A 26,632-nucleotide genomic window follows, 5' to 3' on the forward strand; every position below is an offset into this window, starting at 1 on the left:
AAATTATCCAATAACCATTCAGAAACATCCAGTTTCATTCTAAAAGTTGTAACTTCTTCCTGAGTCTCTCCATCAGTGTCGACTCCGGTTTGAACAATGTAAGGCTGAACACCGTTACTGACAATCCTCATTTTGGCTGCGTGAGATTCTCCAGCTTTGTTGTTGTTGAGCAACCGAAGCGTGAGCTCTTAAAGCTCCGCCCTCTTCTGGAAAGGGGGCCGGGAGCAGCAGCTCATTTGCATTTAAAGGGACACACACAAAAGAGGGGCAAATTTGACAAGCTATAATAAATGATCTGTGGGGTATTTTGAGCTGAAACTTCAGAGACACATTCTGGGGACACCAGAGACTTATATTACATCTTGTGAAAAGGAGTGTTATAGGTCGCCTTTAAAGAATACAAAGTTCAAAAGAACAGCATTTATTTGAAATATAAATCTTTTGTACAATATAAATGTCATGTTGATTATTATAAAGCATCCTTGCTGAATAAAAGTAGTGATTTCTTTAAAAAAAAAAAAAAAAAAATTGAAGAGTAGTGTACTGATAGATTAAAAAAAAAGTCATTGATAATATAAATTGATCAGTTGGTCTAAGGAAATTCATGCCAGTTTCCAGTTTCACCAGCTGTTGGTGGGCATGTCATCTGAGGTAAAGACTGACCAGTACCAAACCAGCACATAAACCAACATTGAAAATACATACTGTTCTAAGCTGGTCTTGTCAGCACTGGCCAGATTTACTGTAACTTTTCATACAGATAATATTAATAATCACTTGATATCAACACAGTAACATGCTCTTTTCCTTTGAATGAATGAAGGATTTTGTTCTGCGAAAAACAAGAGAGAGGCATCACTTCATTTGGCATCATTATCAACAAGGTATCGGCCTGACTGGAGACAATACGCTTATCAGTTTGGAAACTGGCCTCAGCCTTCAGAGAAAGAACACTTTTTATTCAGTTGTCGGAAGTGATGCTTTCAGAGGAAACATTGATTTGCCTTGATGCAGCCTGGAATTTTATGTATCCATAGATGTGCTGGATTTGTTAAACTTATCTCAGGATTTTTCTTGGAAAGACTGAAATATTAGACCTCGACCTTCTCTTATAGCATTTCAGCACAATGCGGTGAACCAAAGTGATTCTGAGAATAGTTCCAAAAGAATGTGCATCAGTTTTTTAGGTCCACTTCAGGTTTTCCATTTCACACTGCCTGCTAACTGATGAGAGAATCCCTAATCCGCTTCCACTCCACACCACATGCATACACTGATCTGAAAAACTGCGAATACAGTGTGATAAAACAATGAAGCATCCCATTTCTATACTAAACATGATGATTTGAGACATGAAACATGCAACAGCAGCAGAGTTCAACCATGCAAATAAGAAGCAAACAGTATAAAGCACTAGAAAACTGCAAATCCTGCAACTACGGCTATAAAAGGATAAAAATATAAATTTTAATCAAATTAATCACATAATGTTATAATCATGTAAGTTATTATTACAGAAATCAGTTAATCACATTCATCAATATTTGCTGGAAGATCACCGGTTTCTATAGAAACAGTCAGACGCGCGCCTCCGAAGAGACGCGCATTTAGGTCTGTGCATGCCCATTAGCTTGATCCAGCCTGAAAAACAAAGTTTTTTTGTCATGATTCGAGCATTTAGAAACTAAATTTATGAACCGGTTGTTGTTAGATTTCATTGTTGATTTCAAATATGAAATTTAATCGTAAGGTTGGAGAACAGTTTTGGAGAATTTGATGTTTCCCCATTCAAAGAGATTGCACGATGCCCAGGATGCCCGAGAGGCGTTTCAAAGATGGCCGCCGAGTGAAATGACTTGTCTTAAAGGGACTTTGATATAGTCTATGAGGTCGCGCGCACAGAAACTTGTTGTCAATGCGCAGCCCCTCAAATTTTGTTAATTAACTTCGCTACTGAATCGCTACATTATATTACTCACCAAGGAGGTGGTAACGTCGCTTTTTCTTGAAGTAATTCAACTCACTGCTTCATTTCTAGTAGAGAGACGCTGAACAAACGCAGGTAACTTACTTCACACGAACATCTCTCTCTCTCTCTCTCTCTCTCTCTCTCTCTCGATTGAATTATAACATGTTAATTAATCAGTCTATCAAATAATTGTAACTTTGCCGCACTACTTTATCTCTGTTAGTCCAGGTGATATGTGCAAAATTTTGGGTAAAATGTTCACTTTTTCATAAAAGCATGAAATTTGGTACACATTTTCAGAAATAGCGCCAAAAATGCCTCGTGGTCGCCATGGCAACCATTTTACTTTCCGTCATAACCAAATTATGTATTTTGTAAAACATGATAACACAGAAAAAGTGATGTCTACCCCTATGTTTTGATGGTCAAGGATTACAATGATACCATATAAAACATCATAAACTGTTCAGGTGAATAGTTAATGGTGAATTCAGTGATGTGAGAAGGAAATTACAGTATCTGAGAACCTAGGCTAGACTTTATAATATGTGACCCTGGACCACAAAACCAGTCATAAGGGTCAATTTATTTAAATTGAAAGCTGAAAGCTGAATGAATAAATAAGCTAATAAGCTTTCCATTGATGTATGGTTTGTGAGGATAGCACAATATCTGGCCGAGATACAACTATTTGAAAATCTGAAATCTGAGGGTGCAAAAAAATCGAAATATTGAGAAAATCGCCTTTAAAGTTGTACAAATGAAGTCCGTAGCAATGCATATCCACTCACAAAAATAAAATTTGATATATTTACATCTTCATGGAACATGATGTTTACTTAATATCCTAATGATTTTTGGCATAAAAGAAAAATCGATCATTTTGACCCATACAATGTATTTTTGGCTATTGCTGCAAAATACCCGCTCGACTTATGACTGGTTTTGCTGTCCAGGGTCACATATCATGTCTGTTGCATGCATGTTTTGTAGAGTTTCAAAAGCTTAATCCTTTTGTTCATTAACCCTGACAATACAGTTACTGTAAAGAGTAGAATATTCAATATGACCTTAGCAACATAGCTTAAAAAGAATGTCAGACACAAAGATTTACTTCAAAAATCTATTTCAGAAACACGTTTGTTTGATTGTTGTTGTTGTTGAACCTATTCTTCAGTCTTCTTCACAGTCTCCTCCACATTGACACAGAGTTGTTCGCTTTAAGGAAGATTTTTACATTTGCAGTGCCGATCGGTAGCCTTTCTTGCATTCACAGCTTAAGAGTTCAAGGAAGGTCTGACTTGGCTGTGGAAGAGTTGACCACAATGGTCTCCAAATGCTTGGGTCCAACCAACCCCAGTCTGTTGCCCCCAGTACATCCTTAGTTGGGGGGATTTGGCCCCTGTTGTCATGTCATCTGTATTCCAGGTATCCCATGCTATCTTCTTGCCCCTGGTTGCAAATGCAGATACTGTGTGATAGTCAGTGAAAGCAAAGAACACAGGAAGGGCCTTGGATTTAACTGCCAGTAGTCTCCAGATCCTGATGACATGGTCCTACAACCAGTACACTGAATCAAGACTATCTGCTAATCTGCTTGTCACCATTGACAACTGGTGTACCATGAGACAGCAAGAAAGGGTTTCACTTTATTTTAAGTTTATTTAAGTAATATTAAGTAACTACATGTACTTACTACAGGGTTAGGGTTAGGATTAGGGTTTGGTTTGGTTTGGTTTAGGGATAGTTGCATGCAATTATGCATAATTTGTAGTTATTACTGGAGTAGCTACATGTAACATGACAATGTAAAATAGAGTGTTACCCAAGAAAGTCCTCAGTTTTTGTTATGGCACACTGGCCTGCACAAGAATCAAATCAGATTGCCTCTTGCATATATGAAGAGGCAGATATAAGGATGGTACTCCATGTTGCAGATTCTGCAAGAAAAGGATTTAAGAAGATCACCCTGTGCACTGTGGACACAGATGTCGTGGTGCTAGCCATTACACATGTCAGAGCTGGACATTGAGGAGATGTGGGTGGCATTTGGGACTGGCAAGAACTTCAGATACATACCTGCCCATAGACTGCCAAGTCTCTGGGTCCTGACAGATCCAAGGCCCTTCCTGTGTTCCATGCCTTCACTGACTATGCCACAGCATCTACATTTGCAACCAGGGGCAAGAAGACAGCAGGGGATACCTGGACTGCAGATGACATGAAAACAGAGGCCTTCAATGCCTTGTCAAAGGCTCCAAAAACCATTCCAGAGGAGGTGATTTCCATTATGAATCACTTCACAATTCTCCTCTATGATCACACCAGAAGCCATTTCTCATACATCGATCAAGCTCGTCTTGCGTTGTTCACAAAGAAAGGAAGAGGAATGGAACAAATCCCCTCATCTAAGGAGGCACTGGTGCAGCACCTCAAAAGAGCAGTGTACCAAGGAGGACACTATGGGGACAAACACTTGAGTTGGCACCAAATATGCCATCTCAGTCTGGGGTTGGATGGACCCATGTGATTGAAGACCATTGGGGTCAACACTTAAGTTAAGTAAAAAAAAAAATAAAATAAAAAAAAAGTGTCTGATTTAAAGCGGACAGAATGCCGAGTGGTAGCTGATAAAAATAACCACCATTTTAACCCTTCCAGTCAGATTTAGCGCTGCAAACATCAATCACAGCTCTCAATGCTTGCAAATGACCAGGGTATAGCGGGATAATCCACGGCTAGCTTACTGTACATATAACTTGATGTTAAATAAATCAAGCAGTCTTTGATTATCTTACAATCTTCCATCATTGTTCTCCCCAAATCTGGGGAGAACTATGGGGAATCCCACATGTAGGGAAAATTATGATGGAAAACCGTGTTTTTTTTTCTCTCTATTAAAAAAGCTTTCTTTTATAAGTTTTCCTTGGGAAGGCTGTCTGCTAAGAAGAAATGTCACATCATGGACAACATTGATATAGCATCATGAATCATTTTTATGTTACCGGCGTTCTCATAAACAGAAGTCATTGTAGTAATGTAGATTAGTAAATATTTGTAGTGGTGAATGGGAGACCATAGCAAATGTAATTTTTGCTTTCCCATTTGCTCCAAATGCAAAAGATAAAAGTACATTATTGCATTTCCATGACTTACCAAATGAGGAAAAAAAATAGAGAGACAGCGGTCAGATGAGAGAAAGATCATCAGTGTTAACTATTATTTAATGTCATGGTAAAATAACACAATGTATAATGTTACAAATGTGAATTACATTTAAAATTAAAGCTGCAAGCTGCGATAAAAGGGCCCTCACACCCGGGGTCACCGCCATCTGTTGGCCTTAGGAAAACAGTGAACAGTGCATGTAAGCACTGTAAGAGAAATATGACAAAGTAATTTCAACATGCCACACTTCCTGCTGCCAACAGGTGGCGCTTTGACTGTTACTGAATATTGCCATGTAGATGTCTTTAGGCCGGGATTATTATCAAACGTGAAGTTTGGAGCAGATCGGACATTGTATGCTTGAGTTGCAACAACTTCCTCTTTCGTGGTGTTAATCGCATACTTTAGCACTTAGCCAAGTGTTGCATGATTTAACGTGTTTCTAGTATGTTTGGTACTTCGTGGCATATTGAAATGTGTTTCAGGGAGTGAAATACAGTGTAAAGCATGACATTTCCTGTTGCCAGCAGGTGGTGCTATGACATATATATCACACATACGAAATTTGGGGCAGATCGGACATTGTATTTCTGAGTTACAACAACTTACTGTTTCATGGCGAAACATTGAAATTTGTCAGGCCGCCACAGACACGCCCTTCAGCGAAAACTCAAAATCTTTGCAATTTAACGTCACAAAGGCCTTTAGATAAGACTGACCAAAGTCTAATCTAAACTGACCATCAGATGTTGATCTGATTAAAGCTCTAGGAGGAGTTCGTTAAAGTACAACATCTGGAAATGGCAAAAACTGCAAAAATTTAGCAAAATATCTCACTCCCTGTTGGGTTTACAGATTTGGATCAGGGACTTTTTTGTAGGTATTGTCCTGCTAAATGTGTGTACCAAATTTCATACCTGTACGTGAAACGTAGTGCGAAGAGCGCTTAATTGAAATTTTGTAGGTGGCGCTATCGAGCCATTTTGCCATATCTAATTCTGAAACCCATATCAAACATACATTCTCACCACTTCTGATGCATGTGCCAAGTTTCTTGAGTTTTCGAGCATGTTTAGGCCCTCAAAATTGAGATTCATTTCGGAGAAGAAGAAGAATTGACTGAGCAATTACAATACGGTCCTCACACCATCTGTGCTTGGGCCCTAAAAACAGAATTATAAAACAACCTTGCAAGATTTACAATGTTAATTTTATTGCAGAAATGTGTCATCACTGCTGTGAAAAGTGCCTATTATAAAAGTTGAGCCTGTGCTCACAACATGACCTTCTATTAGCACATTTTTCCTTCTTTTTGGGAGCAATGACTCTATCTCAAGAGATACAGAACCAAACATCAAATAAACTAAAATGTCACTACGTATTTTTAGAGTGTATCTGCCAAGAACGCACAGACCTTTCCCTCAGCACCACTGTAGATATAATGAGGCACGGTCACTTTGCATATAAAGTCAGTTCAGCCGAGACACGTGGCTACTCGACTGCAGACTGTTTCTTATCTCATATCCCATCTTTTATTAATCTAGAAAATGATTCTCGACATGTGCAATGCAGCAAAATGTCACATGCTACAGCTGAAGAAATTCTCTGCAGGACATAGACAAATCATTATATTGGCTACCCTTTTTAAGTACTGTGTATTACCAGATAAATGTTAGTGAGGCCCTTAACCTTCAGAAGCACTTGGTGCTAATGTGAACTTACTAGCCATGTTTGCTCATACTAGTGTTGTTTTTTAATAAAAACTAAAACTATTAAAAACATTTTAGTTAAAGGTACACTATGTAACTTTTTTTTTTTTTACTTCTTCCAATCCTTCTTCCAAAATTTGTTTTTGTCTTACCCTGATTTATTATGGTCAACCTATTATAAGTGTTTATATTTTAGACCTGTCGGGATGTTTTTTGCGGGAAATTGCATATATGTCACTCGTCAAATATGTAGATGGATCATTGATGAATAAGGTTTTTAAAAGTGTAAAAAAACATAATGGAGATATAAAATTTTTTGAAGTTTTATTAAATGTTAACAATGAGATTGACATTTTTATAATCAATTAACATTGCTTTTGTCATTTTTTTTACAAGATGGACAAAATTCGTCACCAAAAAAGTCATTCGGTTTAACAAAAATTTCGGTTTTACTGAATGAAACTTTTAGTTATACCAAATGACAATATTTTCAAACAATGCTAACAGGCTGATATCTAGCTAGCTTGCAAAAGGACAATCAAACATTTTATATTTAGTACAAGTTTTTAAAATATTACATTTTTAATAGCGGTTTTTACATTTTGTTTTATAGCGGTTGTACCGAATGACCTGATGTTTCGGGACATGCGTATGAGCAAGTGAAAACATACATTCATGACCATGTGGTCCTGGTCCTTTGCAGGTGTCTGAATGATGTCAAATCCTGTCACATGATATTGACCGCATGACTTGATCCAAAATGTTCCAAAATCCCTTTATATTGGTTACTCCGAATGACATCAATTAAATTCACTTTTTCCGGACATTCTTTCTCATAACAAAGCAAAGACTTCTACACATAATTTTAATACCATTTTGCACTATGTTGATATATGATGTTATAAAATCATGCCATAATAAAAAAAAAAATACATTTATTACATTTTAAGATATTTTAATCACAAATGAAATGGCTGTATTGGCTACTTTGGCACGTGTCTGGTGTGGGAGTTGCACAGGTTAGTCTTCACAACGACCGAGAAAGGATGACATGAAGCACACTAAATCTCCAACCTCTGGCGAATCACCTCTTTTAAACAAACACCAAACAGAGGAGAGTCTGCTGGCAAAAAGAGAACGCGACAGAGCCCGCAATAAAACCAGAATCAACACTGGCTTGGCTTTTCAGAGAAGGCAAGAACTTCTGCTCGTCAGTTTGAGATCCTTTCCATCTAAACTGGTTATATCTCTTAAGCTGAAGCAACAACCAAAACAATGTTCTTCCGCAAAATGCATACAATTTTGTTTTTTAACCACTAGAGGGCCAAACGTTACATAGTGTACCTTTAATTATTAATAAAATATTATATATAAAATAACTTGAAGTACTAAAATTACTAAATCTAAAGCTTAAATAAAAAGAAATTATAAGCCATTTAATTAGAACTATTTTTGAATTAGCAAAAACTTTTATTAAATTTATTTACAAAAGTTTTATAATAAAAAAATATATATGTAAAATAAAAAATAAAAATAAAAGCTAATTCAAAAATAGTTCTATTCAATGCTATTAATGTTATATAAATAATACTTAAATAACCCTAGCTCATAGTTAGTGTTAGTGATTTCAACAAACACTTAATTTTGCTATGTAACTCATTCCACACTGATAACAGAATAAATGAATAATAAAAATCAATAGGGACGAAATTAATGTTGTTTGGGACACCTTGATTTAACTTCTTTTTTTTTTCCCCTTTACTTTTTTTTCAGTTTTTCATATCTTATTTTGTGTTCCACTGAAGAAAGTTATATTGAAATGACATAAGGGTGATTAAATAATTTTCAACATTCACACGTTTCTTAAAAATGAAAAAATATAGTTGTTTTTGCAGCTTGATTTTAGCATGTGGCCTTTAATCAGTTCCTAATAAAATAGTTGAATCCTAAAAGCTATGTTCCATAACAAACTAATAATTTACAATAGTACACTGTGTGCAGAATTATTAGGCAAGTTGATTTTCTGATCATATTTTTTTCCCAAGCACATTTTACCAATTCCTATCCACATCAATCTTAATAACTACTATTAATATTGTTTTTAATCTTTGTAAGTGATATATAATTGTTCATGAAGGCTATGAAAAATCCCTTGTATTCAGGTGTGCAGAATTATTAGGCAGGTTTTCTTTTACAGGCAAAATGAGCCAAAAAAAGAGATTTAACTTTCTAAAATTATTAAATGCTGTCTGTCTATAAGGCCTATAAAAACCCAGTTTAGTATTTTATAACACTTCAGCTTGTGATTCTTATTAAAAGTGGGTCATTTTTTAGGATTCTTTAGCTAACCTAAGTCTCTGAGATCCTGACACCTTGCACTTCTGGAGACTCCAGGTAGGTTGCACTTCTGGAAAATGGTGGCGCTGGAGACTAAAGGGTTCCTGATGGTTTCACACTTAATTCTTCACCTTAATTCTTAATTATTTTGCAGTTAACATGTCTTTTCTTTTCCACCTGTTTTTGTATGACCCTGCTGACCCAATGAGCATTTTGTTGCCCCTTGGTCATGCTTTAACTTTGCAATTTCTAGTATTGCATTAGTATTGCGTCCTTCTCATGAGTATTTAATAATTTTTGACTTTTCAGTCTGAGTTAAATCTCTTTTTTTGGCTCATTTTGCCTGTAAAAGAAAACCTGCCTAATAATTCTGCACACCTGAATATAAGGCATTTTTCATTTCCAGCCTTCATGAACAATTATATATCACTTATAAATGATTAAAAACAATATTAATAGTAGTTATTAAGATTGATGTGGATTGGAATTGGTCAAATGTGCTTGGAAAAAAAATATGATCAGAAAATCAACTTGCCTAATAATTCTGCACACAGTGTATAATACATCTGTTTTAAGTGCACTCTGTAATACTGCATTCCTTTTAATTCTCCTTTCCATCCATTTCTGTCTTCTACAAATATAGGACAGCTGGGTCATTTTCACAGGCATGGACACACACCCTCAGCACACTGCTATCAGGTAGTTGGCAATGGCCCCGGTTTGAGAAAAAGACTCAACAACAGAGGCACGTCAGCACCTGACCCTGGCGCAGTACTGCTTCTCTACAGACAAGCATCATGGGAAATTAGAGAGAGGTCAGTATAGCTGTTCAACCCTTGCCAAAACACTGGGAAAATATCTGCTAATCCATGTCTCATATGAGAATTTCTAAACATTTTTCCTAAGCAATTGATTTTGAATCGCTGAGAAAGAGGATAGTTTTTAGTGGCACAAAGCGCTGGATTCCTCCCTTAACACGATGTGTCACTTTCAAGGCTGAGAAAGGCATTTATACATCAGTCACATTTTATGTATGCATGTGTTTATCTATAAAGAATTAATTCATAATTCATTCTGAACAGTTAGAAAGTTCTAGAAATCCCAGTTATATAACACAGATATTCGGACCACAACCTCTCCAACACAAACCAAATACATTTTATGGCTGAGAAATATCTGATTAAAAACTTTGTGTCTAATGAAAAATTTCTGTATTTTTTTGCATGCAACTCTGGTATTGTGATCCAAGGACGACTAAAAGGAAGCATTTTTATTGTAGAAATATCATGCAGGATATATGAACAGACAGAAGGCACAAGAGCATGACATAACTCATGAAAAGTAGTACACTTTAGCATGCTTTTAAAAAGAGTACTTTAATAATATACTTTAAAAGAATACTTAAGTGCAAACTTAATGTAATGTTGTCAAACAATGAATTGCATGTTACTTTCAATCAAATGAAAATGTATTAGTTTGAATTTATAATAATTGCAATTAGCTGAACTTTGGAGTGAAACTTGTATGCTATGTATTTAAATATATTTGTAATTACACATTTGTAATGATGAAGATGCAATTTAGTACATTTAAAATATATCACATAAACACATCAAAGTAACACATCATAATAATTGTACTTCTTTAAAGCACAACAAATATTATGATTTAAAATGTACTTTAAAGTAAAACTTTTAATTTACATTATTTCAAAGTGAACTTAAAAAGCAGCCATGAAAGTGTACTGTAAGTACACTTAAGTGGCCTTTTTATTAATATTATATTATCTGCATTAACAGTTTTTTTTTTTTTACTTGCTTTAATAGTTTGAAGTACACTGCCAGTGCACATTCAATACAATTAAGCAAACTTCTTTTTGCTAAGGGAACTCTTGGCACAGTGTGGCAGTGTGGAGAGTTGAATGGGAACAACTCCACACTTGCAATGTGGGGGGAAAAAAAATTAAAGTTCCTTCCATTTTACACACCTCATGTGCACTTTGAGAGCCTTAACTAACCCTTATACAAAATTAACAACCTTAAACCAGTTAAAAGTCAGTCAAATAATTTTTTTATAATAATTTTAAACTTTCCGTGTCTAATGTTGATTTCACTGTGGTTAATATTTATTGTGGAGAATGAGGCTGTGGCTTCTGCTATGTGTCTTGCAAATGAAAGTTCGTTTCAGTGCAACGGCATTTGGTCTAGGTCATTTTTCTTTCATCTTGTTCAATGTGAAATGCTGTGTCAAGCATGTTTGCATTAACCCTGCAGGTGTTGCAAGTGTGATTCTGCAAGCCAAAACCTGTCAACAGATTTCACATTTTCCTTTAAAGTGAGAAACCAATCAAAATAAGATTAAGATTCTAATAAGTTACAAATTTCAAAGTGAAGCCATTCATTACCCAAAAGGATAAGGTTAGCGCATCACTTCAGTGTCTGGGGTGCATATCATAATTCCCACCATAGACGATGTGAACTGTTTTGACGCCTGAAGCCAACAGAAAATAAAGGAATGTCTGGGAGAACAATTCTCATCTTTTATTTGGCTGCAAAGTGTCTTATAAAGTATATATTTTTATCTTGATTATAGTTCAGTGGAACACAAAGGGAATCATTTTTCCAAAACCAAGTTGAGTTGTGATTTCAATACCCTCCAGTTGAAGCCAAACTCCAGCTTATTTAGATTGGTGCAACATCTAGACTTGCACCAAAACAGCATAAACCAGCCTGGACCAGGATGGAAATTTGGTCTTAAATGGTATTCACAACAATAGCAATATAGTGCTTTTTTCCATACGATTTTTGGTTATGGAAGCCTGTTCCTGCCTTGCAATATAGAAATATAACTGTGACTTTATATCTATTAATTTCAACTTTATTTCAACTTTATATCTCACAAATCCTCTCAAATTACTACTGTAACCCTGGTTCCCTGAGAAGAAGAACAAGAGACTGCGTCTTGGTATTGGCGCTATGAGGAATGCCGTCAGCAAGAACGGTGTTCGAGGCACTTGCAAACAAAAGCCAAAAATCGTTGGCAGATGGCAGTCCATGACATCAAACACGGAAAGTGTCTTAAAATAAGAGAGGGCGTTTTAAATAATGTAAGTTAAATCAAAAACAAATAGTCTGTTTATGTAATCTGTTTGAAAAGAGAGAGATGTCAGTCGTTTGCAAGTCACCTCATTATCATGCCCATGGAGAGCGCGCACTAATCAAAGGCAGATTCTGAGGCGGTCCATGTAAACAGCCAACGACGACCACTGTAAAAAAAAAAAAAAAAAAAAAAACGCACCAAGTTTAGTCAGATTTATGTGCTTTTCATCGTTTTGAGACACGGCGAGGAATAATGCTGGAAGAATTTACCTCAGAGGAAGAGTGTGAATGGTTTCGGTTTCATTTTGAGAATCAAGTCGAGGATTGTGAATGGTAAGTTCTGTATTCTTAAATCCTTTAATTGTGATATAGAGTAGTGTCTGTGAATATTAAACTGCAAAAAGACTGTTTAAATATGAATCCTGCATGTTCTGTGTGTCTCTGTGAATGAATGGCGCAGATGCATGGTTTTGTTTACGACACATAACTATTAGAAAACATGCCATATTGGCTTTTTTACAAACAATATTGCTATACTGAGAAGAGTGAAATTGACTGAAATATGCAATAAACACTGAAATAAAATTTGTTAGAAACATATTAAATTGCAAATTAACAATCATAAAAAATAATAATGTTTTCTGTTAAGAGCGGACATAATATTAACATCAATAGTTGCTATTATCCTATTATCAGCATGCTCGCAGATGTTTTATTTTTTTTTTCTCACAGATTTGAGAATCATAGTGACCAGATATTGGCCCACATTGGACAAATTCTGCATGAATTATCAGTGAGCTCATTGACTGGAAGCAGGAAAGTTTATTTTTTTCTCCAGTGCATAGAAACACCAAACACCTTGGAAATGCCAGGTATGTGATGTTCACTTAAAACTATGAACAGGATTTATTTCCAGGTATAACTGTGTACTCCAATGTGCCTTTGACTCTCATTTATATTGTTAACTATATTCTAAATACACTACAAAATAAACTACCTTGTCCTCATGTTATTTCTTGTTGTTCTATCTTACATACCTGACTGAAATGCTCATTATGCGGTTCATTATGAACAGCATTATTCACTCCTCCATGCATATTGTCTTTCTAAAGAAAAAGTGTCTTACAAAATTTAAATCAGTATATTGTTTATGTGAATGAGTAGGCAGGATGATTATCACATCATTTTGAAGAAAAAAAAAACTCTACATTCAACATCCAATACTCAGAAGTCTTGTGGACATGTTTAGTATTTGTTTTGTGGCCTTATTTCAGTGACTTAATTTTTTTGCTTTTTCAATAACCATGCATAAACATTCTCTCAAAAATACAAACATGTTGCTCACATATTATGGTAGCGTAGTTCGTGCTGAATACAGTGCAATGACACTTTAGCCATTAATATGTTTAAAATCAACTGAAAAAGCACAAATGTCAGGACATGTCAGACAGAGTTAATATAACCAAAGAAACAAACAGAGATCATCCAGTCAACAAACAAAGATAACATCCAGGTCGCAATGTTAACACAAGACAGGGAAGTGCTGGCAGTGCAGGGAGCCAGGGAGGCACCGGTAGCTCAGGAATGGGCGTCTTGAGGATGGCCTCTGTGGCTGTGTCTGGAAGAGTGGGCAGTTCTGGAATGGCCTCCGTGGCAGTGTCTGGGAGAACAGGCGGCTCTGGGACAGCTACCGTGGCCCTGTCGCAGGAGACATGAAGGATGCTGGTGATGGCCATAGTGACCGCAACGAAGGAGCAGGGTGAACTTACCTGGGAGCTTGATTCAGACTCTGGAGTGGGCTCATGGGCTGGAGCGGACTCTAGGCTGATCTCTGGGGCCAAAATAGCAGGTGTGCTGCCTAATGAAACCAATCAAAACCAATCTCTGGTCAGGGGCTGGAGGAGTGGGGCTTGAGAGCATAGCGGCCAGTGGGTTTGATAGTGCAGGCCTTGGGATGCAGGCTGTCTGTGCTGACATCAGTGGTGGATCCGCCACGCTAGATACTAGCCTCTTCCACCCTGAGACAGATCTGGTGGCTGGCATGATGGCCATGACATGATGTGGTATGATGGAAATGCAGGGTTCCTCATCTGCAATGCCCACTGTAAATGGAAAGCCATTCAACAATAGAGCATAGTCCAAGTACTGAACTAGGGTCCAGATGGAATTACCCCCTGACATCAGTCGGCTAAAGTTAGTCTATCATTTGAATGTCATCCCATTTAGCCAAATGGCAATACCTGAGAAACTCCTCTACAAAAGACTCCATTGGACATCCATCTTGTTAAATGAAGCATAGTTTCTCCTCTGCACTGCTCCCTTCTGTTAGGTAGTACATACTTTCAATTCTTTGGTGGTCTTGTGTTCTGTCACACCTGCTTGCTGGTTAATACAGAATGATCAGGCTTGAAGATAAGTTAAGTAGTATTTAATATAATCCAAGAAACAAACAGAGATTTAATCCAGTCAACAAACGAAGATAACATCCAGGTAACAATGTTAACACAAGACAAAAAACAGAATAAAACACAAATACATAAATAAATACACAGGACAAACAAAGGATCTAATGGGTTAATTAACAAGACATGGGTGAATGGGGTCAAATCAGTCAAACACGTTGGGAAAGTAGGTCAAACAGGCAATGAGCAATTAAAACCAATGAAAACTAAGACAAAACAGAACATAACCCTGACACCAGCTTCCTCAAGAGTCGAACGCACTCCAGCAGACTTATATCTTATAAGCACATACAAACAAGCTGAAGCTCCTGAACGACTCCTAAAGACAAAACAGCTGATGACATTTAACTCTTGTGCCCTTTTATGTTCACGGGGGTTCCATGTGTGAGATCATGGACTGCCATCTGACAATGATTTTTGGCTTTTGTTTACACGTGCCTCAGACACTAGTCACACTTTGAAAGGGAAACAACTTTCTTATAATTATGATTATAAATCACAGTTGTGACTTTATATTTATTAATTTCAACTTTATTTAACCTCTATATCTCAGAATTAGCCTACAAATTTATTTCTCATAATTGTGATTATAGATCTCACAATTATGACTACATCTGTTAACTGTGACTTTATTTCTTGTAATTTTAACATTATATTTCACAATTACAAATGTTTTTTTCTTGAAATTCCAACTTAGTCTCACAAATACAACTTTATTACTCATAATTGGGACTTGTATAGTAATTTCTCATAATTGTTATTATTATAGTTACTACTTTATATCTCACAATTGTGACTATATATTGTAATTGTGACTTTACTTCTCAAATATAATGTACTATTGTGAGTTGTGACTTTATATCTCACGATTATGATTTTGTATCAGAAATTTGATTTTATATTTCATAAGATTTTTTTCAGAATTGTGACTTTATATTTTTATTTCTCACAAATGCAACCATTTCTCAAAATTCTGACTTTGTCTCAAAACTGTGAATTTATTTCTCAGACTTTTGACTTTATATGTAGCCCTTTTTCTTCTTTTAAACTTTCTGTCAAAGAATCTATCATTCTATCATTTTGATTGCCAGAAATGGCCTTCCATAAGATTGCTACATAAAATACACATATTTAGGGGCATTAAGTAAAAACAAATCACAGTAAGTATTACATATTGTCATGCACAAAATAAATTTGAAAATGAATTTAAAAAGAAAATTTAATGCAATATACAATGCACCAATATCAGTTGCAGAGAGAACAGGCATTGTGACAAGTGAGAAAAATGAGGAAAGGAAATGAAGGTAGTTAGTTCAAAGATAAACCTTTAAGAGTAATAACTTAAGTGCCACAGTCTGATTAGAGCATGTTAAACGGCCATCCGATGGTGGTATGTTTGGAGTACTCCTTTGACTATTAGCAAAACATAACCCTTACCCTCTGTTCTTTCATCAGGGCACACATGAAGGACAGAGACAGAATGCACATTCTAAAGATCAAATCTAAGAACGGGCTGATTGTTTTGCAACCCCACCACAAATTGTTCTCATCGAACAACTAAAACAACGGCAGTGCCAATTTCAGACTAAGAATTAGCATGTGGCATTGTTCTTGTCGTGCTCAACTGACATGTAGACGATCAGTTGCTTATTGCATAATGCGAGCCTGAGACACATTCATGGGATATGATAAACATAACCCTGAGTGGCAATGCCAAGCTTTGTTTGGGTTTGACTGAGCTGAATTCAAAACACAAAGCTGGGAAAAATAGATTAACTACTGTGTGAAAAGACTGATAACCAGACTGTAAACGTCCAAGATATCAGTACAAAATGAATGATGGAGTGTTTTGGAGTCTTGTTTTCTTGGTGACATGTTTGTTGTTCTTCGAGGAAATGAGAAGACGTGGAATTTATTTAAATCCGAACATCATCTCCTAGTTGTCTCCTAGTGGATGCACATGTTGTTGAGGAGGTGATGTCGATGGGTTAGGGTGGCCTCTGCCTCACATGAACTTGACCACAGTCTCTGGGTAACTGTTTAAACAGAGATGTCAAGTCCAGGCAGATTTATAGTGCTAGGGAAACCTTTATGGATTGTGAAAGATTGAGGGCCTGACACTGCCCATCGGAGAGCGGGAGCTAGAACATCTGTCTAAGAAACAGAACAGCTCAAGCATTCACAGACGCTAACAGATGAACAAGTGGAGATGAGAGAGCAAAGCAAGAAAAAAACCCTTGAACATGTTCTTGTGTGGACGATAGCAGGTTGCCAGACAAACCATGAAAAGTACATTGTAAAAAGAAAGTCTGTAGGGAAACGAAAAAATGTCCCAGCAGATAATTATCTGTACCTTTTCCGTTAAGTTTACAAAATTTCCTTCAACCCTAAAACGCATAACAATGAAAAATTCAACATACAGGTAAACCACCTGTGAAAAGTCATTAAAGTTAAATTCCATTAAAGAAAACAGTACTTTGGGCCATATTTCTACGCACTGGGAGTTGAGCCCAAAAAGAAACAATTATTTGATTCTGATGCTTTTGGAGAGTTAAAGCCTGACAACTGTTCGCACCAAGGCTGACAACTATAAAGTTTTAATAACCATTCTAATTCTATAAGAATAGTGAAGTCCAAGCCTTAACTATCAATATTGTTGGAATCACTTTCAGAATGATTTTTCCAGCTGTTGAAAAATAAGAATTAGCCAAACAGAATCCAGCCGACTTTAAAGAGCAGATGGCAAAACTGCCACTTACAGTATGAATCCCAGCTAGCAAAAATATGTTCTAAAAACATTTTGGTAACATTCCCATTAAGTTATGAAAAAGTTAATTCTGAATATTCACTTTTCTTGGTTATTTGAACGTTAAGGGAACATTACATTTATCATTCTGCAAACATTCTGGGAATGTTACTTTTTAAATGTTAACTCGTTCTGAAACAAGTAATATTTAAAAAACAGACAAACTAAAACGTTTCAGGAAAAAAAAAAGTTCTGTGCATGATGTATAAGTAAATGTTTTGTGCTAACTTTTTGACAGTGTTATTAAAGACCAGATACGGTACCTTTGAACGAATGTTCTATTAGCTTTACTGGACAAAGTTATCTTTAAAGTTATTGTTCTTGGTGTGAAAGGGCCTTAAGACTGCATCCATTTCCTCGATTACCTCCACTGCTACACACCTCAGAATTAAGAGCAGCTATTAGTTAGGAATTTGATTCATTCCAGTGATTTGAAACTTTTGTTTCTGTTCACAAAGAAAGATTCCAATTCGTTCTCTGCTTCATCTGGTGATTGTTTCAAATGGTTACATTATTACTCCAGCTATGTAGTGGTATCTCAACAATTTTGTCCAAAACACTGAGTCAGTCATGACTGAAATACCATAATATCACTGCCATACTGTACAAATTTAAAAATAATATTTTGGGGTCAAATTAAGCTCAATTTACAAAATTTGTGCTGTATTATTGACTGTAACAAAAAAAAAAAAAAAAAAAAAAAGAATTTTGACTTGTCACATGTTTTCTTTAAAAACAAAAAGCAACATTAGGTTAGAAGTTAGAAATGCGGCCAAATCCAAGGATTTAAAAGTAGAAATGTTAAGCTTTTAATTAAAAAAACAAACACTTTAATTCATAGTTCTGTTTAAACTGTGTTAATCAAGCTGTAAATTTGTTCTTGTCATTTTTATAGTCATTTTTGTGTTTTAATTGTGTTGTCATGGCAGCAAAGTTTCAAAACTGGATGTAGCTTTATTCAGAATTTCTTTCAAACTAAAAGCATGTTAACAGGCATATTATTTTCATCATGTAAACAATTTAACATTTATGAATTTTTTTTTTTCTTTTTACCTTTATTTACCATTAAAGGCGAAGAAAAAGATTATGACCAGTCGCAAATTATTAGACAAACTTCTTCATCTGGCAGAGGTTACGCATACAAAGAATAGGCCTATATTTATTTTAATAGGACATGTCAAGATATCTTATCATTCACACTTTCAATCAATATAGTGTAAATGATACTGCTGGACTCAACTTTTGGAATTGACTGCACTGTAGAGGTCTTCACGGGTCCAGTTGAATCCGAAGACCCGAGCGGGTTCGGGTCCAAAACATCAATGAGTGATTCGGACACGGGTCTGGTTCGGGATTAGTGGTCTCAGGTCTCAGGTAATTGAAAATAAATGTGCTTTGGACCCGAGAAGATCCAAATTCTTTTAAACCATGTCTGGCATTTAACAAAAGTTTTATTATTTAATTAAATTTTATTATCACACTATTTTCTAAGTTCTCTCTGAATCTGCAGTTCTATGTGCAATGGATTATATGCACGGTTGCTTATGCATTTACACTCAGTTGCTCCACATTTTTGCCTACTGTTTTAACAAGCACCGTCAGCATGGATTAAAATAAACTTTAATCACCTTATGGTCAGGTAAATAACATTACGCCAAAAGTTATAGGACGTAATGAGGTTAGAGTGATGAGTGATTGACATTTCAGCACTTCAGCGTGTATTTGCGCGTTCATGTCAAGTGCATTTTTAAGAAACGCACGTAGAACAGGAACAAACGTTTGTAACCTCACCACACACAGAAATCCATCTTATAGCTTTGAGATCCATAAGGAAAAGCCACTCGCTTCATTTTACACTGCATGTTCATGCAGGTTTTTTTTTTGTGTGTGCAGAAGCCCTTCGCCAGAGATGAGTAAATAGCATTGCAGACAACACAAGCAAATCCAAATCCTAATCCGGGTCTAATTTTATCAGGTCTGTCTAAAAAATAATGTATGCATGTTGGGTTTGGGTAAGAAGAATTCGGGTTGGGTAGACCTCTACTGCACTGATTCTGAAAAGGATGCAGAGTCATTAGGATGAATTATAACAGCGTCTTTGTAATGGTTCAAACAATAAAACACCTAAAATATATCAAATTGCATGTAAAATAGCCGTTTTCTTACATGAGCAAGCATCAGCATAATAATAATGCAGCCCGTTATGTTTTTGAGTCATTCGTCTACATCCGCGACAGTCAATAATTTAGCACACGTTTGCGGAGGTCCATTATCCCGAAAGGCGGCAAGACACAAAGAAAATTTGAATTAAAGGGTAAAAGTGAGAGCTCCGGTGGAAATGACCGTTGGTGATGAAAAGACACAGTTCCTGTTATCGGCGCCAGCATCCAGCATGAAGCCAACCTATTGAAGAAGCTTTTAAAGCAGTAGTCACAATCTTCACTTCCGTCCTGTGGTCTCGAACACCTATTCCTGCCAGGCACTGATTGATTGGTGTAATGGGATTTCATACATGTGGAAGGGGGGGTTTGGCACTTGATCATTAGCATGTTGATGAGCACCGTTCACTCCATTATTCACCAGTGTAGAGTGAGAGCTTGAAATGACGCTCGTGCGCTCCGCGAGTCAAATGGGATCCGTCTCAAGGTGGGTGCGAGACGGAATTGGAAACGGCAATGACGTCAAATGGCATAAATGAGGCCTTCTCACTGCAAGACACTTTGAAATATGTCACTTAGGGCACCTGTCATCATTAGTGCCAATGACTGTTTTAATGGAATTTTTTTAATGGAATTTCAGCCTTGATCTAATCCGGATGAAGCGTGACATTTAATGCCCACTGCGGCATATTTTCTCCCATACACCTCCCGGTTCATTGTGTGCTTTCTCTAATTATTATTGAAATGTCAAGTAAAAATGATTGGAATCAAATGAACTCCATTTAATAATTCCGTCTATTTGTAGGCACAACTACCGTGATCGAAATTACTACTGACCACCCTCTCAATGGATAGAGGCATTATTGCCAAAATGCGTCATATGTTATTTCTTTCCTACTGGAGTTTTAGCTCTAATGATGTGAGAGGAAGCTTTGGTGGCATTTTTGTCAAAGTAAACAGTAGGAATGAGGTAAGCAGCGAGTGAAATCAATAACAGTCCTCTAGGCTCACTTTTATCAAGACCTTTTGTTCAGTGAAATACTCTTCTCCACAGAGATCTGCACTGTTTGGCAGCTTCGGAAGGAACAATTGTACATCTACAAGCTTAGATGGGAAGAAAATATCTTTATTTGATTGAGCATAGTGAACTGGTGATCAGTGGCTATTGCTTAAACCAAGACATTGTCATTTTTCTCTTCCCATTATCCTAAGCAGCCAGATGGCAAAGTGATAGGATTTGAGAAAGGCTATAAATTTTATCCCTTTGAATTTAAGATTTGGCCACAGTTACAAATTTGACCAGAACCTTGACCCTCAAGCACCCTTGCGTCATATATTACCTAGCCGGCCAAATGTGTGCTTTCTTGGCCAGATCCGCAACAGATGGCTTATTTTTGAAATCCTACAGGCTACAAGAAGTTAAAAATAAAACAGAATATTGGGTGAAGTCCATTGTTCTTAAATGCTTTTTCAACATCTAGCTACTTTTCTTATTGGTGACTTATTGGTGGTGTTTGCTAAAACAAGTTTCACTATTGCTATTGGTCAAACTGTACAAACAAACCTCTAACCAAAAGTATTACTCAGTATGTCACAGATCTCACATGTTTGTGAATAAAACCTGAAATGATGCAAGTTTTTTTCTAAAATAGAGAAGTATGAAGGAAAACTGCAAATAACTGAATACAAAAAAAAAAGACGAATTAAAGATGCATTAAAAGCATGTTTACTGCACAAAATACTGTAAATGATAGTCACATGTATATAATAATAACAACAACAATAATAATAATACAATTTATTTGTATAACACCTTACATACAAGTATGAAAGAGATCAAAATGTGTCTTTATTTGTGAGTCAGTGAATCTGTATTTATTTATTTATTTTCCACTGATATTTCCTTTTCCAATATGATGAGTGAAATATAAATTACTAAATATGTAAATAAATAAAATAATAAATACAGAAATCAATAAATAGATACAAAAATAAATACATGTAAAATAAAGAAATATAATAATAATAATATTATTATTACTGAATTAATGAATACATTAGTAAATTAATCAATAAATATATGACTAACTTAAAATAGAACTTCCCTATTTATTCATTTATTTCCCAGTGATATTTCCTTTTCCAATATGATAATGAGTGGAATGTAAATAAATGAATATATAAAAGAATAATTACATGTAAAAATAATAAATTATTACTAATAATTTAATGAATACATTAGCAAATTAATCAATACATTGATGACTACATTAAAATAGATCTTAATTTAAAATAGAGTGTAATTTCTAGGGACCTGAATATTGTATACTTAGGCCAGTAATCAACAATAGCAACATCCTGGCAAACTTTTTTTTTATTTTAAGAATACAAATCCGGTTAACTAATAACAACATCCTTTTGAAATGATTTCCTCCCAAATGTAATTTCACTCCATTTCAAAGTTTTCTATGACCGGTGATGTGAGTGACCCATTTGTTTTGGAACCACCCTTATATTTAGTGCAACATAACAACCTGTAGCTAAGGACTGTTCCCAGACTGGATGTGGGAGGATGAATCAAAAAAGACATTTCAGAAAGTATGAACTCTGTTGTGCCTCAGGATGTAATTATGCTTGTATAAAAACAGCCATTGTTGTACTCCAGGAAACTCGTCAATGATGAACTCTATTGAATGGCTGATTGATAGTAGGTTAACCTTAATTTGCTTCCAGGATTGGATTCACGGTTTGACCTCCGCATGTTCCTGTAGCTCTGCTGGTCCAAACCTCATTCATTTCCAGCTGTTTTAATTGTCTCTCCTGACAGTAAGTCAGTAAGAAGTTTCCACACTGTAATTAAGTGTAAGATTCTCAAGACGGGCCACAGAATCACAGTGCGAGTTCCTGTCAGAGACCACAGGTGGGTGGTGAGATTAACCTCTAGAAGACTATTAGGGAAAACCATGAGCCGAGCATCCCGAAGAAATCTAAGAGAGGATATAATGGTGGGAGAGCGAGTCCGTGTGCATGTGTGTGCTGTCAAAGGAAATCTCCTGCGGGTGGGACGATAGGAACAGCTTGATCCTGTGTGTTAAAAATGGAAGCGTTAGTTCCTAAAAAGAAGGAAGAGGTAGAGCGATCGTACAACTGTTTTCTCCATCATTTCATTTGTGACTGTGGAAAAGGAAAAAAAGAAAGTCAATGTCTGTAAGCCGTTTGGAATAGCCGATATTAAAACTCTGGAAAACTGGAGAAACACCTGCTTTGAAAGTGAAGACAAAGTTGAGGGCTCAGAGGATATTAATGTTTTTGTGGCGTTTTTTCACGGTTCTGGGAATGATATTAAGATGTCATTGGGAGAAGTGTGCTCAGCTATTGGTAACATAATCATATTCCAGCGTAGAAACCTAGTTTCCTCTTACACCGACACACTCTCGTTTCTGTTACAGCCTTGCGTGACCTGCGCTCACGAGTCATTGGTGTAAAACACTACACCTCTCACCTCCCATGTCCCTTTCTCCCTCTCATACAGCAAGACTAGGCTACTATACACTGAAGGAAATATTTAAATATGCCCTTGTTTGTGTGCCACACATTGCTGTAATATGATAAATGGAAAAACAGAGTTTAAAAAGGTTATATTACTTACAACAGCAGCATAAAACTATGTACAATTTTCTATTTGGCTTTTGTTAATATTAACCAATAGCCCATATGGACTAGGTGACGTCAGCTGAAGTTAGTACATTTTGATAAAGCATTACAAAGACAAATATTTAATGTCTTTGGAGTGACATGCACAGATGAATCATGCACAATAGGACCAAAGATGTGTATTAAGTAAAAGGGTCAGTTTTGTTTTCATGTTGACTTCTCATGATCTCATGCTTAATAAGTTTTTGCTGCTATTATGGACCCTTAAGGACAAAGTGGTTCTGCATGACTTGTGCGCCATTGATATCCATCCTACATGGTTGGATTCAAAATTTAAGATAAAAGACTTTATTGCCATATTTTCCTTGAATTGTCTATGAGCGTGCTTTATGAACAAAGCCAAGGAGAAACATCAGTCGTACACTATTTCTGCAAGAAGTACATAAAATAAACAGTTTTGAATAAATTGAACAATTTAAACTGACACAAAAAAACATATTGCTTTTATAACTTTATCGAAAAACAATTGTTTGGGTCCCACTTTATATTAAGTGGCCTTAACTACTATGTACTTACATAAAAATAAGTACAATGTACTTATTGGGATCATATTGAATTGCAAAACATTATTGCCGCTATTGAGGTGGGATACGGGTAAGGTTAGGGAAAGCTTTGGTGGTGTGGGTAGGTTTAAGGGTAGGGGTAAGGTGTAAGGGATGGGTCAACAGTGTAATTGTAAATGTAATTACAGAAATCAATTACAGATGTAATTACATGCAGGTGTTTTTAAAATATAAGTACAATGTAAAGACATGTATGTACACAATAAGTGCATTGTATCAAATGATTAATTTAAATGTAAGTACATAGTAGTTAAGGCAACTTAATATAAAGTGGGACCATTGTTGGCTTTCCTGTCACATAAGACTACAGTCACTAGCTGAGTTTCCATCCCACCTATTTTTATGTGAATTTTAAGATATCGCATACAAAAACAAACCAAAAAAAATCCTGCATGGAAATGCCAAGATGTGCATAAAAACTTTGGACAAAAAGTACACTTTAGCATACTTTTAAAAATATAAATGCCTCATTCATTCATTCAAAAAGTTTTGTCAAATCTACTTAAACATGTAATCTTGAAGTGTGCGTTAACTGAAATTGACCTTTCGCCGGGAGTTTGATTGACAGGCGATCTAACCAATCATAACGCAGAATCCACCATTATGTCTGACAAAGCAGTCAGGAGAATTAGTAGATTAATGTTGGTAGACTTGAACTTGAAAAATGGTGTGTATTGATGTCTTTCCATGGTTGAACAACATTCCTTCTGATGTTCATGTTTATTTGATGCTATAAATTAACTAGTAGGAAAAAATGATCGGTTCACAAGCTGTTTGAACTGAGGCGCTACAGCAATCTGTCACGGCACATTAAAGAGCCATATTTATTTGTTTTTTAAAATGACAAAATATCAAAAGTAACCTGCTCTGTCTTGTCTGTCGATGCCTTGTCAGTGTCCTCTTTGCTCTGCAATGTATTTTTCACTGCGTGAGAACATGACGTGTGGTGTTAGAGTGGCATAGCTTTTCAGACATAGCAACAGTAACTAAAAGGGTGGATCTTTCCTAACAGTCAATTGGGCAGTGGACTTTTATTTCCCAGCATACTTTGCATAGGGCTGGATCAGGAAAGTAAACAAGTCGAACACACCTTTTGTTGAAATTAAGGCTGCATTTGAAATCACATACTCTGAGTAGGTGCTTATTTTGGAAAAAGTAATTGCTTCACAAGTGCTAAAAATTATGTTACTATAACTATATAGCATGAATGTGTGTATTATAAATGTAATCCGGATGTACTGCATTCTGGTAATTCCAGCATTATGTGAACCAGTGTTTGAGCAGGGCATGTACAGTATAGTGACACAATACAGTGATGCCATACTATACTGGCAGTTCTAGAAAATCACAGATAAGGTACTTGTCTCGACTTACGTATTTTAATTATTTTTGAAACTCTCTTCCACAGTTTGTCTGTGATTACAGGTTAAACTGCTATACTGTTGGCACTAAACATGTTAACTTGTTGTCGTCCTTGTATGCCTCAAGAGCATAGGTGAAGGTAAAACAGAGAAGAGCCAGAGAGGGTGATGAAAAGCGTGGGCTAGCTAGCACGAGCAGTGGAGGAGGAGGTCGTGTCTGAGCGGTTGATGAAGGAGATGAGCTTATGTGCCTTTGTGGGAACAACAGTCAAGGCTTGCTCCAATTGTCTCAGTCCTCTCAGATTTCCCTCCACTTCCTCACTGTTTCTATCCTCATCATCATCCTTCAGGACAATTCCCAAGCCCGGCACACTGAGTTCTCTCATGGCTGCAAGTTCACACTGAGTGAAACTGAGCCAGAGTGGTCAAATCGCATGTGTGCAATTTGCAAGGCCGTGGTTAAAAAAAAAAAAAAAAAAAAAAAGTAGATAAGTCATGAGGGAGAAGATGATTGATGGTGTTTCGTGTTAGTGGTGGCTTTGGATCAGAGACAGTGAGGGAGTTGAGCAAAAGGCCTGGAGAGATAAAAATAGACAATTTAAAGCACTGAATCAAGACTTCTGAAGTCTTAAGCACATATTAAAAAAATATGAATGCATGTATATTTGCACTAAGTGTACATACAGATGCTATTTATACTTAGCATCTGCCACTATTTGCACCTCACTGTATTGTAGTATATTATAAAACAGTATTCAATAAAAACAACATTCAGTGTATATGTATTAAAATCAAAAATGGATGCTGCTTAATTGGGACATTATTTGTCCTTTAAACAGTTTACTCCAAGGCTGTCTGATCCTAATCCTGGAGGGTCACTGTCTTGTAGAGTTTAGCTCCAACCCCAATTAAACACAACCTGAACCAGCTAATCAAGGTCTTACTAAGCATACTAGAATCTTCCAGGTGTCACAGAACAGAAGATTACAGACAGGCAAGTAGAGTAAAAGCCATTTATTGAACAGGGTTGTAGAAAACACAGGAACAGGATGCAGCAAACGGTGAGTAGAGTTGCATATGAGAATCAACTGGTAACTTATCTGGCAATTAACAGAAGTGTCCTTGCAGGTGCACACTGGCAGAGGAGAATGGAACACACAGCAGGCTTGGAGAAGACGACAGAAGATGGATGACTGAAGTCGGGACACGGAGGATCAGGTAAGTAGAGTAGCAGATAAGGGGTCCGTACATATAAACAATGGACTGCTCGATGTGACGGCTTATAT

The 26,632-nt window shown here is 36.3% G+C and overlaps 1 long non-coding RNA gene across 2 annotated transcripts; it reads left to right on the forward strand.

Annotated features, from left to right (window-relative positions):
- Positions 1–1,813: 1,813 nt before the first annotated feature.
- LOC125258528 lies at positions 1,814–26,632 on the forward strand. Of its 2 annotated transcripts, none has more exons than XR_007182646.1 (3): positions 1,814–2,062; positions 9,827–9,998; positions 26,475–26,632. It is a non-coding gene; the product is annotated as an uncharacterized LOC125258528 (long non-coding RNA). The 2 variants fall into 2 exon arrangements; XR_007182647.1 differs by lacking the exon at positions 26,475–26,632 and adding an exon at positions 10,433–10,777.

The sequence above is a fragment of the Megalobrama amblycephala genome, linkage group LG22, assembly GCF_018812025.1.
Source record: "Megalobrama amblycephala isolate DHTTF-2021 linkage group LG22, ASM1881202v1, whole genome shotgun sequence".
Classification (NCBI taxonomy): Eukaryota; Metazoa; Chordata; class Actinopteri; order Cypriniformes; family Xenocyprididae; genus Megalobrama; species Megalobrama amblycephala.